Consider the following 13,040-nt stretch of genomic DNA (forward strand, 5'->3'; position numbering starts at 1 on the left):
ACTACACCGGCTCCGACGCTCGTCGGATGTGGCAGGGCTTGCAAACTATTACAGACTTACAAAGGGAAGCACAGCCACAAGCTGCCCAATGACACAAGCCTACCAGAAGCTAAATTACTTCTAAGCTCGCTTTGAGGTAAGTAACACTGAAACATGCATGAGAGCATCAGCTGTTCCAGATGACTGTGTGATCACACTCTCCCTAGCCGATCTAAGTAAGACTTTTAAACAGGTCAACATTCACAAGGCCGCAGGGCCAGACAGATTACCAGGACGTGTACTCCGAGCATGCGCTGACCAACTGGCAAGTGTCTTCACTGACATTTTAACTTCTACCTGTCTGAGTCTGTAATACCAACATGTTTCAAGCAGACCACCATAGTCCCTGTGCCCAAGAACACTAAGGTAACCTGCCTAAATGACTACCAACCCGTAGCACTCACGTCTGTAGCCATGGCTACAGGTCATGGCTCACATCAACACCATTATCCCAGGAACCCTAGACCCACTCCAATTTGCATACTGCCCCAACAGATTCACAGATGATGCAATCTCTATTGCGCTCCACACTGCCCTTTCACACCTGGACAAAAGGGACACCTATGTGAGAATACTGTTCATTGACTACAGCTCAGTGTTCAACACCATAGTGCCCTTAAAGCTCATCACTAAGCTAATGACCCTGGGACTAAACACCTCCCTCTGCAACTGGATCCTGGACTTCCTGATGGGCCGCCCCCAGGTGGTAAGGGTAGGTAACAATACATCCGCCACGCTGATCCTCAACACAGGGGCACCTTAGGGGTGCGTGCTCAGTCCCCTCATGTACTCCCTGTTCACTCATGACTGCATGGCCAGGCACGACTCCAACACCATCATTAAGTTTGCCGATGACACAACAGTCGTAGGCCTGATCACCGTCAACGACAAGACAGCCTATAGGGAGGACATCAGAGACCTGGCCGTGTGGTGCCAGGACAACAACCTCTCCCTCAACGTGATCAAGACAAAGGAGATGATTGTGGACTACAGGAAAAAGAAGAGGACCGAGCACGCCCCCATTCTCATCAATGGGGCTGTAGTGGAGCAGGTTGAGAGCTTCAAGTTCCTTGGTGTCCACATCACCAACAAACTAACATGGTCCAAGCACACCAAGACAGTCGTGAAGAGGGCAGGACAAAACCTATTCCCCCTAAGGAGACTGAAAATATTTGGCATGGGTCAAAAGGTTCTACAGCTGCACCATCAACAGCATCCTGACTGGTTGCATCACTGCCTGGTATGGCAACTGCTCGGCCTCCGACCGCAAGGCACTACAGAGGGTAGTGCGTACGGCCCAGTCTCTGTTTATTATCTATGCATAGTCACTTTAATAACTCTACCTACATGTACATATTACCTCAATTACCTCGACTAACCGGTGCCCCCGCACATTGACTCTGTGCTGGTACCCCCTGTATATAGCCTCGCTATTGTTATTTTACTGCTGCTCTTTAATTATTATTGTTGTTATTATTATTATTATTTTATTTTATTTAGGTATTCTTTCTTAAAACTGCATTGTTGGTCAAGGGCTTGTAAGTATTTCACTGTAAGGCCTACACCTGTTGTATTCTGTGCATGTGACAAATAAAATGTAAAGGATATCTCTAGAGGATGTGCTTATTGGGCCAGTATAGATAGGCCCTGTCCAGAAGAAACCCTAACCCCTCCTCCCTAGGTACTTGTATAGATCTGAAACAACTTGATAAGTGTAAGCAATAGGGTGAATGCACTTTGAAGTAAATCTCAGCTCTGATAAAAGTACACAAGAAAAACTTTTAATGATCAGTGATTGAGGAGTATTGTTAAAACATGTTAACATGCCCCACCAACATTAGATAACAATACAGAAAGCACTTAAATTGTTGAAATAAGTCAATCTAATCAATGACGAGATAATAGTACAATTAACTGACATGGTGGCGTAGCAGGAAAATCTACAGTGCATTCGGAAAATATTCAGACCCCTTGACTTTTTCCAGATTTTGTTATGTTACAGCCTCATTCTAAAATTGATTAAATCGTTTTTTCCCCTCATCAATCTACACACAATACCCATAATGACGAAGCAAAAACATGTTTTTAGAAATGTTTGCTAATTTAATATCACATTTACATAAGTATTCAGACCCTTTGTTGAAGCACCTTTGGCAGCGATTACAGCCTGAAATCTTCTTGGGTATGACGCTACAAGCTTTACACACCTGTATTTGGGGAGTTTCTCCCATTCTTCTCTGCAGATCCTCAAGCTCTTCCAGGTTGGATGGGAAGCGTCGCTGCACAGCTATTTTCAGGTCTCTTCAGAGATGTTCGATCAGGTTCAAGTCCGGGCTCTGGCTGGGCCACTCAAGAACATACAGAGACTTGTTCCAAAGCCACTCCTGCGTTGTCTTGGCTGTGTGCTTAGGGTCATTGTCCTGTTGGAAGGTGAATCTTTGCCCCAGTCTGAGGTCTTGAGCGCTCTGGAGCAGGTTTTCATCAAGGATCTCTCTGTACTTTGCTTCGTTCATCTTTCCCTCGATCCTGACTAGTCTCCCAGTCCCTGCCACTGAAAAACATCCCCACAGCATGATGCTGCCACCACCATGCTTCACCGTAGGGATAGTGCCAGGTTTCCTCCAGACGTGACGCTTCGCATTCAGGCCAAAGAGTTCAATCTTGGTTTCATCAGACCAGAGAATCTTGTTTCTCATGGTCTGAGAGTCCTTTAGGTGCCTTTTGGCAAACACCAAGTGGGCTGTCATGTGCCTTTTACTGAGGAGTGGCTTCCATCTGGCCACTCTACCATAAAGGCCTGATTGGTGGAGTGTGGCAGAGATGGTTGTCCTTCTGGAAGGTTTTCCCATTTATTTTTATTTTTGTATTTATTTAACCTTTATTTAACCAGGTAAGCCAGTTGAGAACAACTTCTAATTTACAACTGCGACCTGGCCAAGATAAAGCAAAGCAGTGCGATAAAAACAACAACACAGAGTTACATATGGGGTAAACAAAACATAAAGTCCAAAATACAACAGAAAATATATATACAGTGTGTGCGAATGTAGTAAGTTATGGAGGTAAGGTAATAAATAGGCCATAGTGCAAAATAGTTACAATTTCGTATTAACACTGGAATGATAGATGTGCAAAAGATGATGTGCAAATAGAGAAACTGGGGTATCCAGCTTCAGAGATTATTGCAGTTCGTTCCAGTCATTGGCAGCAGAGAACTGGAAGGAATGGCGGTCAAAGGAGGTGTTGGCTTTGGGGATGACCAGTGAGATATACCTGCTGGAGCACAGACTACGGGTGGGTGTTGCCATGGTGACCAGTGAGCTAAGATAAGACAGGGATTTGCCTAGCAGTGATTTATAGATAACCTGGAGCCAGTGGGTTTGGCGACGAATATATAGTGAGTGCCAGCCAACAAGAGCGTACAGATCACAATGGTGGGTAGTATATGGGGCTTTGGTGACAAAACGGATGGCACTGTGATAGACTACATCCAATTTGCTGAGTAGAGTGTTGGAGGCTATTTTGTAAATGACATCGCCGAAGTCATGGATCGGTAGGATAGTCAGTTTTACGAGGGCATGCTTGGCAGCATGAGTGAAGGAGGCTTTGTTGTGAAATAGGAAGCCGATTCTAGATCTAACTTTTGATTGGAGATGCTTAATGTGAGTCTGGAAGGAGAGTTTACAGTCTAACCAGACACCTAGGTATTTGTAGTTGTCCACATACTCTAGGTCAGACCCGCCGAGAGTAGTGATTCTAGTCAGGTGGGCGGGTGCAAGCAGCGTTCGGTTGAAGAGCATGCATTTAGTTTTACTAGTGTTTAGGAGCAGTTGAAGGCTACGGAAGGAGTGTTGTATGGCGTTGAAGCTCGTTTGGAGGTTTGTTAACACAGTGTCCAATGAAGGGCCAGATGTATACAAAATGGTGTCGTCCGCATAGAGGTGGATTCGAGCGTCACCAGCAGCAAGAGCGACATCATTGATATACACAGAGAATAGAGTCGGCCCGAGAATTGAACCCTGTGGCACCCCCATAGAGACGGCCAGAGGTCCAGACAACAGGCCCTCCGATTTGACACATTGAACTCTATCTGAGAAGTAGTTGGTGAACCAGGTGAGGCAGTCATTAGAGAAACCAAGGCTATTTAGTCTGCCAATAAGAATGCGGTGGTTGACAGAGTCAAAAGCCTTGGCCAGGTCGATGAAGACGGCTGCTGTCACACCCTGGCTCTGGGACTCTATATGTTGAGCCAGGGTGTGTTCATTCTATGTGTTCTGGTTCTTTGTTTGGGTGTTCTAGGTTGTCTGTTTCTATGTTTGCCTGTGTGACTCCCAATCAGAGGCAACGAGTGTCAGCTGTCGGCTGGTTGTCTCTGATTGGGAGCCATATTTAATCTGTATGTTTTCCCTTGGGTGTTGTGGGTTTTTGTTTTCCGTGTCGGTATTTGTTTACCGTGGACTTCACGAGTCGTGTTTTGTTTGGTATACTTTAACAAATTAAAGTCATGTTTGTTTCACACGCTGCGCCTTGGTCTACTCACTCCTACGACGATCGTGACAGAAAAACCCACCATACCAGGACCAAGCAGCGTGTCCAGGAACACACGCAGGAGGTGACTCTTGTGGATGTCCTCCTCGGTTGGGGGCAGATTACTGAGGAGGAGGCCGTCCGGTACTGGAAGGCGATAAAGGGGGAGACCCAGGCAGGAGAGGAGCAGCGGCGCCAAACGGGTCAACGTCGGACAGGCGAGAGGCAACCCCAATAAATTTTTAGGGGGGGGCACACGGCATGGGCGACTGGGCAGCAGGAGGCTGCCACAGGGCGAAATGGGAGACGAGGAGAGAAGGCCACCGGGTTACGGGAGCCATTGGCGAGAGGAGGGAAGGAAGTTGTAGAGGCACGGCGAGAGGTACTGAGGTGTATTGCCAGTCCGGTCCGGCCCGTTCCTGATCCCCGTTTAAGGCCAGTGGTGTGTGTTCCCAGTACGGTCCGGCCTGTTCCTGCTCCACGCACCAAACCTACGGTGTGCGTCGCCAGCCCCTGCCCGGCCTGTTCCTGCTCCACGCACCAAGCCTACGGTGTGCGTCGCCAGCCCTGCCCGGCCTGTTCCTGCTCCACGCACCAAGCCTACGGTGTGCGTCGACAGCCCAGCCCGGCCTGTCCCTGCTCCACGCACCAAACCTACGGTGTGCGTCGCCAGCCCAGCCCGGCCTGTTCCTGCTCCACGCACCAAGCCTACGGTGTGCGTCGCCAGCCCTGCCCGGCCTGTCCCTGCTCCATGCACCAAGCCTACGGTGTGCGTCGCCAGCCCTGTCCGGCCTGTCCCTGCTCCACGCACCAAGCCTACGGTGTGCGTCGTCAGCCCAGCCCGGCCTGTCCCTGCTCCACGCACCAAGCCTACGGGGTGCGTCGCCAGCCCGGCCCGGCCTGTCCCTGCTCCACGCACCAAGTCTACGGTGCGCGTCGCCAGCCCGGTCCGGCCTGTTCCTGCCTGTCGCACCAAGTCTATGGTGCGCGTCGCCAGCCCGGCCCGGCTCGTTCCTGCCACTCGCACCAAGCCAGGGGTGCGAGTCGTCAGTCCGGCACAACCCGTGCCTGGGTCATCGGTGCCAGATCAGGTACCGCTTTATTGCTCCCCAACGGAGCTGAAGCTAGCCGCTCCTGCTACGTCCAGGTCAGCTCCAGCCAGCGGAGCCAGACTGGACCAGGGGCGCTATGGGGGGTTCATTGGAGGGTGTTGGTCAAGGCCGGAGGCAGAACCGCCGCCGAGGAGGTATGCCCGCCCAGCCCTCCCCTGTTTTGCTTTAGTTGAGGCGTGGTCGCAATCCGCGCCTTTAGGGGGGGGTACTGTCACACCCTGGCTCTGGGACTCTATATGTTGAGCCAGGGTGTGTTCATTCTATGTGTTCTGGTTCTTTGTTTGGGTGTTCTAGGTTGTCTGTTTCTATGTTTGCCTGTGTGACTCCCAATCAGAGGCAACGAGTGTCAGCTGTCGGCTGGTTGTCTCTGATTGGGAGCCATATTTAATCTGTATGTTTTCCCTTGGGTGTTGTGGGTTTTTGTTCCGTGTCGGTATTTGTTTACCGTGGACTTCACGAGTCGTGTTTTGTTTGGTATACTTTAACAAATTAAAGTCATGTTTGTTTCACACGCTGCGCCTTGGTCTACTCACTCCTACGACGATCGTGACAGCTGCGCAGTACTGTCTTTTATCGATTGCGGTTATAATATCGTTTAGGACCTTGAGCGTGGCTGAGGTGCACCCATGACCAGCTCGGAAAGCGGATTGCATAGCGGAGAAGGTACGGTGGGATTCAAAATGGTCGGTGATCTGTTTGTTAACTTGGCTTTCAAATACTTTCGAAAGGCAGGGCAAGATGGATATAGGTCTGTAACAGTTTGAATCTAGAGTGTCACCCCCTTTGAAGAGGGGGATGACCGCGGCAGCTTTCCAATCTCTGGGGATCTCAGACATTACGAAAGAGAGGTTGAACAGGAGTTAGTGCTACAGGATGCACATTTCTGTTTGAAAAAGCTAGCCTTTGCTTTCCTAACTGATTGTGTATATTGGTTCCTGACTTCCCTGAAAAGTTGCATATCACGGGGGCTGTTCGATGCTAATGCAGTACGCCACAGGATGTTTTTGTGCTGGTCAAGGGCAGTCAAGTCTGAGGAGAACCAGGGGCTATATCTGTTCTTAATTCTGAATTTTTTGAATGGGGCATGCTTATTTAAGATTGAGAGGAAAGCACTTTTAAAGAACAACCAGGCATCCTCTACTGACGGAATGAGGTCAATATCCATCCAGGACACCCGGGCCAGGTCAATTAGAAAGGCCTGCTCGCTAAAGTGTTTAAGGGAGTGTTTGACAGTGATGAGGGGTGGTTGTTTGACCGCGGACCCATTACGGACGCAGGCAAAGAGGCAGTGATCGCTGAGATCCTGGTTGAAAACAGAATCATGGACCACAGAGGAACTCTGGAGCTCTGTCAGAGTGACCATAGGGTTCTTGGTCACCTCCCTGAACAAGGCCCTTCTCCCCCGATTGCTCAGTTTGGCCGGGCGACCAGCGCAAGGAAGAGTCTTGGTGGTTCCAAACTTCCGTTTAAGAATGATGGAGGCCACTGGATTCTTGGGGACCTTCATAGCTGCAGAAATGTTTTGGTACCCTTCCCCAGATCTCTGCCTCGACACAATCCTGTCTCGGAGCTCTACAGACAATTCCTTCGACCTCATGGCTTGGTTTTTGCTCTGACATGCACTGTCAACTGTGGGACCTTATATAGACAGGTGTGTGCCTTTCCAAATCATGTCCAATCAATTGGATTTACCACAGGTGGACTCCGATCAAGTTGTAGAAACATATCAAGGATGATCAATGGAAACAGGATGCACCTGTGCTCAATTTCGAGTCTCATAGCAAAGGGTCTGAATACTTATGTAAATAAGGTGTTTTTTATAATAATTTTTTATACATTTGCAAAGATTTCTAAAAATCTGTTTTCACTTTGTCATTATGGGGTATTGTGTGTATATTGATGAGTTACATTTTTTCTTTTTACATCCATTTTAGAATAAGGCTGTAACGTAACAAAATGTGGAAAAACGTAAGGGGTCTGAATACTTTCCGAATGCACTGAGTTCAAATCCCAGGTGAGGCCATGTTGAATAATAATTACTGTATAAATGAAATGCACAATGTAGTCATGTACAGTATGTCAAAGAGTGTCAAATATGTAAGTTGAACACACTGTATGTTAAAAGGACTTTGTGTGAGTATCCCTAACCTTGCCTACAGACAAAAAGAGCTGTGAATAGATCAGTGGTTCACCAATCAGGGCCTTGATGGGCTTGGCAACAGTAACAAGGTGTAATGTGTAATTAAACTCTTTCTTTTAGTAGAACATTTCTTTGGGACAATCAGGCGACGACCTGATAACTGATACACAGAAATGTTTTTGCAACGCTCCCATGAAACGTGTCTAGAATATTAATATCTTACATTCTGAGAACATTGTAACTATGTTTGGTGGGACGTTGATAGAATATTCTCCTAACCGTCAGAAAACTGGACACATGAATGTTCTTGCAACGTCCCATGAAACGTGTCTAGAACATTAATATATTGTATTCTGAGAACATGGCAACCTTGTTCTATGTATGTTTGGCGGGACGTTTACTGATTATTCTCCTAACCCTCCAAAAGCTGGACACATCTTGCAACGTCCCATAAAATGCGTCTAGAACATTAATGTTGAATATTCCACACTTTAACCACATTCTAGATAAGTTTTGTTTGACATTAAGGGAATGTTCTCCTAACTTTAACACCAAAACATGCAAAAAAAGTTTCTCAGAAGGTTTTTGCTAACATAGACAGAATGTTCGCCTAACTAACGGAAAACTGGACATCAAATATTAGGGGAACATTACGGGTAACATTACAAAAACATTATTTCTCCCTAGAATTGTTAGCTGTATTTACTACCTACTGCACCTGATGCTGCAGCATGGTACAACAAGATCTCACAGTTTTACCAATTTGACTTCAGATTCTGATGTTTATCCATGTTTATCCAAACATCAAATTTGGAAGTTGCTCCAAACGTCAAATTTTGAAGTGTTTTTGACACACTGGGTTGTTCCTCATGCTCTGCATTTTTCATGTTCTCCAAACTTCAAATTTAGAAGTTGCCACAAACTAAAACATCAAGTTCAGGGATTCATTCTGAATGGCTAAGGTAAGGGTTAAGGTTTGGGATAGGGTTCAAATAAAATAAAATGAGTGTCTACTGTCTACCACTGGGATTGAACATGCAACCTTCCAAACCAGAGTCATGGGATTATCCTACACACATCAGCCACCCATGTCCACCCAAGCTTACTTGTAGTCTCCTGAGTGGCGCAGTGGTCTAAGGCACTGCATCGCAGTGTTAACTGTGCCACCAGAGATCCTGGTTCGAATCCAGGCTCTGTCGCAGCCGGCCGCGACCGGGAGACTCATGGGCGGCGCACAATTGGCCCAGCGTCGTCCAGGGTAGGGGAGGGAATGGCCGGCAGGGATGTAGCTCAGTTGATAGAGCATGGCGTTTGCAACGCCAGGGTTGTGGGTTTGATTCCCACGGGGGGCCAGTATAAAAAAAAACTTTAAAATTTTTTTTTTTAAATTAAAAAAAAAAAAGATCTATTCACTAACTGTAAGTCGCTCTGGATAAGAGCGTCTGCTAAATGACTAAAATGTAATGTAAAAATGTTGATGGCAATAGCGCTCACTGTTGCCCGTAGTGGCCAGTTTTTAAGGCATTTCCCGACGTCCTCAGGTCGTCCAATTTCAAAGTCAATCTTGAATGATCTCCCTGGTTAAGATTGACTCACAACACACACTCAAACTCACACATAAACAAAACACGCACGCACGCACGCACGCACGCACACCCTTCCCAAACATCTTGCGCAGAGAGGAAATTCACCAACCCACTAAGATGTGTGCGTCTGACTCAGAACAACGACAGAGAATTAGACTAACTGTGTGTATTTTCTGCTGTGGTTCAGGTACAGTAGGTGACAGCTTCTCTGTCTCTAGCTGCAGTATCATATTCAAGTGTGTGTGCGTGCGTGCGTGCGTGCGTGCGTGCGCGCGTGTGCGTGCGTGTGTGTGCGTGTGTGTGTGTGTGTGCGTGTGTGCGTGTGTGTGCGTGTGTGCGTGAGCCGGTGGGTGTGTGTGCTTCCCTCTCCGTCTCTAGCAGCAATATTATGTTTAATTACCTGCCGGATCCTTATCTTGTTCTGGGATGTGAATGTTTGGCTGGTAGCCCTTACCGCACGACTCCATGGGTCAGACCATAGAGACATTGCTGTGTGTGTCTGTGTACGGGTGCATGCGTGCATGTCTGTGCATGTATGAATCTACAACAAATGTGTACTCATTTGTCTATACTGTATACCTCTATGGAAAAAGAGTGGGTCCAATTAAAATTCTCGTAGTCATGTATGTGTGTGTGTGTGTGTGTGTGTGTGGGGGGGGGGGTCGTATAGAAGAATGCAATAACACTCTACTCAAATCCTAAAATGGCTGATCTGCCCACCCAAACTGAAAATGAAAATGTGCCCTTTACACTCCTGCCAACACCCACCACGCTGGGCCCTGTGTGTGTGTGTGTGTTTATCTAACCTTATCTAGTTAAAAAGTTTTGGCCTCATCTAACTCCCAGAGCTAATGCCTGGGCTTAAGCTCACTGGGCTAGCACAGTCTTTGTGTGAGGGACTCAAGAGCGTGTAGAGAAATGTTGTGCTGAAGCATTTCATCTCTTTGCTGTCGTGTCAATGATGAGGGGTCTGAAGAATGCAAGCACACAGCTATTCCCATGCGTCTCACACACAGAGACACAGACACACGGATACACACACACACACACACACACACAAAGGGGCTTTCTGGCTCTGAGGTTCTGTCGTGATTAGGAAGCGAATCATTTTATTTTACAGAGATCTGATCTGTGTCTGCCACACGCAACCATCCACGCTCCAACACACGTAATCCACCAAACATGTGTCCTCAACACAGACCACAGTAGAGGGGATTGTGCAGTCAAATACATACACACGCTACGCTCTAAAACACAGACTCTTAATGTCACTGACTGGGCATCGAACCTGGGTGGTCTGTGTGCAATTGTGTTAGCCCACTGAGCAAAAGGCATCAACTCTGTAAGCTAACATGTTTATTTAGGTCTCAGGCAAAGTTGCTCATCACCTGAATGTATTTCACCCAATCATGTCAAAGTAAACACACCTCTACCTCCACCAGCCCTCCTCATTCCAATCAGTCCCATGCCTCATGCATCATTATCATTTTCTAATTTCCTATTGCCATGGCAGCATCCCCCAGCACTAACCACGGTAACACAAGCCATAAAAAGCTTGTATTGAGCCCAAACATACTGTAGTCCGGCACCAACCAGACCAGCACACACACACACACACACACAATCTCACACTTACACAAACGGCCCTGCTCCGAGTTACAAAGGTGCCATTCTCAGGTTGGGCTGTGTGTATAGACTGTGGACAGTGTGTGTATAGGCTGACAGTGTACAGGGCTCTGTGTGCTCTTGTTCCAGGGAGTCTATAAATACACACATTGGTGTCTGTCTGTCTGTCTGAAGAAAGGGGACATACAGCAAGGGAGGAAGCATCTACATGGTGGAGATCAATGGAAAATGAAGTTAAGGGCCACCATACAGAACGGTATTTTCACATGGACCTCAGGACAGGGCAGCTACAGATGGATGTAGGTAAGTAGGTTGTTTCCCATTAACAGGAAAATGGAGGGATGATTTGTGCTGACAGAGGAAAAATGCTGATGAGCAGGATCAGCTCACTCATGCCACCTCCATACACACACCTCCGTAAAACCAAACCTCCATACCACGCGTCAATGAGGAGAAACCACTTATTTACTTCAAAGGTTGCCCGAGATAACAAAACACACACACACACACACACCAAATGCACACACACACACACACCACCTCCATACCATGGCTCAGTGAGAAATAACTGCTTATTTACTTCAGAGGTGTCAGAGATTACACACACACACCTCCATACCATGTGTCAGTGAAGAGGAAAAAGTTTACTTCAAAGGTGTTCATGTCAGTATAATGGAAGCCCGTAGGTAGGTGAGAGAAGTACAGGCCATCCCCTCTTTCCTCTCCTCAACCGCAGATTCAGACAGTAATTAATCTCAACTCTTCTACTTCGGATCCATCTGCTGCTAGGGATGATTAGGCCTGGAGTGCATCACGTCGTAATGAAGCTGAGATGGTGTGTGATGAGAGCTGCATCGGTGCAGAGCTCAGATGACGAAGGTGTGATACCTGCATCTATACTCATGCATCAGCCTGCATGAAGGGACTCCACTTCTACCAAGTGCCAATAGAAAGGGCCTCTCTCTCTCTTTCTCTCTCTATCTCTCTATTTTCGCTTCTTTTTGGTGACGTGGTAGTCTGTCCGTAATGTCTGTCATTCCGAAGGCACGCTAGCACACACACACATGCACAAACACACACAGGCCATCTGAGGGGGTTTAAGGCTGCTCCTCTGTCACGGTTTCCCATGGCTCAGTGTTTTTCCCCTGTCTTTACGAGCGACTGGAAGCCATTAGGGAGACGAGGGTGCTGAACGGGGCAGACCAGTCCTCACACAGCGATGACAGCCTTCTCCCATCTCAGCCAGGCTTAGTCCCCTTCCCTCCGCCAGCAAATTAAACACAAATGTCCAACACACACGCTTACATATAGTAATAGACATGCTTCATGTAGGACTATACTGTACACTCAAACATACACATACATTGCTAGTTTACTTAGTATGTGGGTCACAACTGAGTTCTGTACGTATAGACGTATGCATGATGTCACAGGATTCTGGCAAAAACAACTGATCAGAACTCCCCTCCTTTCCCCTCCTCTCCCCTTCTCTCTCCTCCTCCTCTCCCCTCCCCTCCCCTCCCCTCCCCTCTCCTCCCCCTCACCCCTCCTCTCCCCTCCTCTCCCAGTGGAAGACAGAGTTTCCAACCATCAATCCTGCCCCAGACGTGTGAAGATAAGAGTGTGTGTGTGCGTGCGTGTGTGCGAGTGTGTATGGGTGTGTGCGTTTGCATGTGTGTGGAATGTGTGTGGCTATGCATATCTCTCTGATCTAATTGTGGGGATTTGTCTGTGATGGTGTGGCAGGGGGATTTTTCCTATTCCAATCTAGGCTTCATTGTCTTGGAATTTTGCTCCATGAAAAGGCATCTGCCCTCCCAGACCACTTAGCACACGACTCCCCAGCCCACGAGACACATTCTCACCATAGGAAGTAATCACAACAGCAGGCCTCATCTATCACATCACTTTACACACACACAGAAACACAGACACACACGCTTGTGCACACGCACGCACGCACACACACAGAACAGATGTTTTGCTCTCAAGCAGCCGACCAACGGTTGA

The sequence above is a fragment of the Coregonus clupeaformis genome, chromosome 10 (genome assembly GCF_020615455.1).
Source record: "Coregonus clupeaformis isolate EN_2021a chromosome 10, ASM2061545v1, whole genome shotgun sequence".
In the NCBI taxonomy this organism is placed as follows: Eukaryota; Metazoa; Chordata; class Actinopteri; order Salmoniformes; family Salmonidae; genus Coregonus; species Coregonus clupeaformis.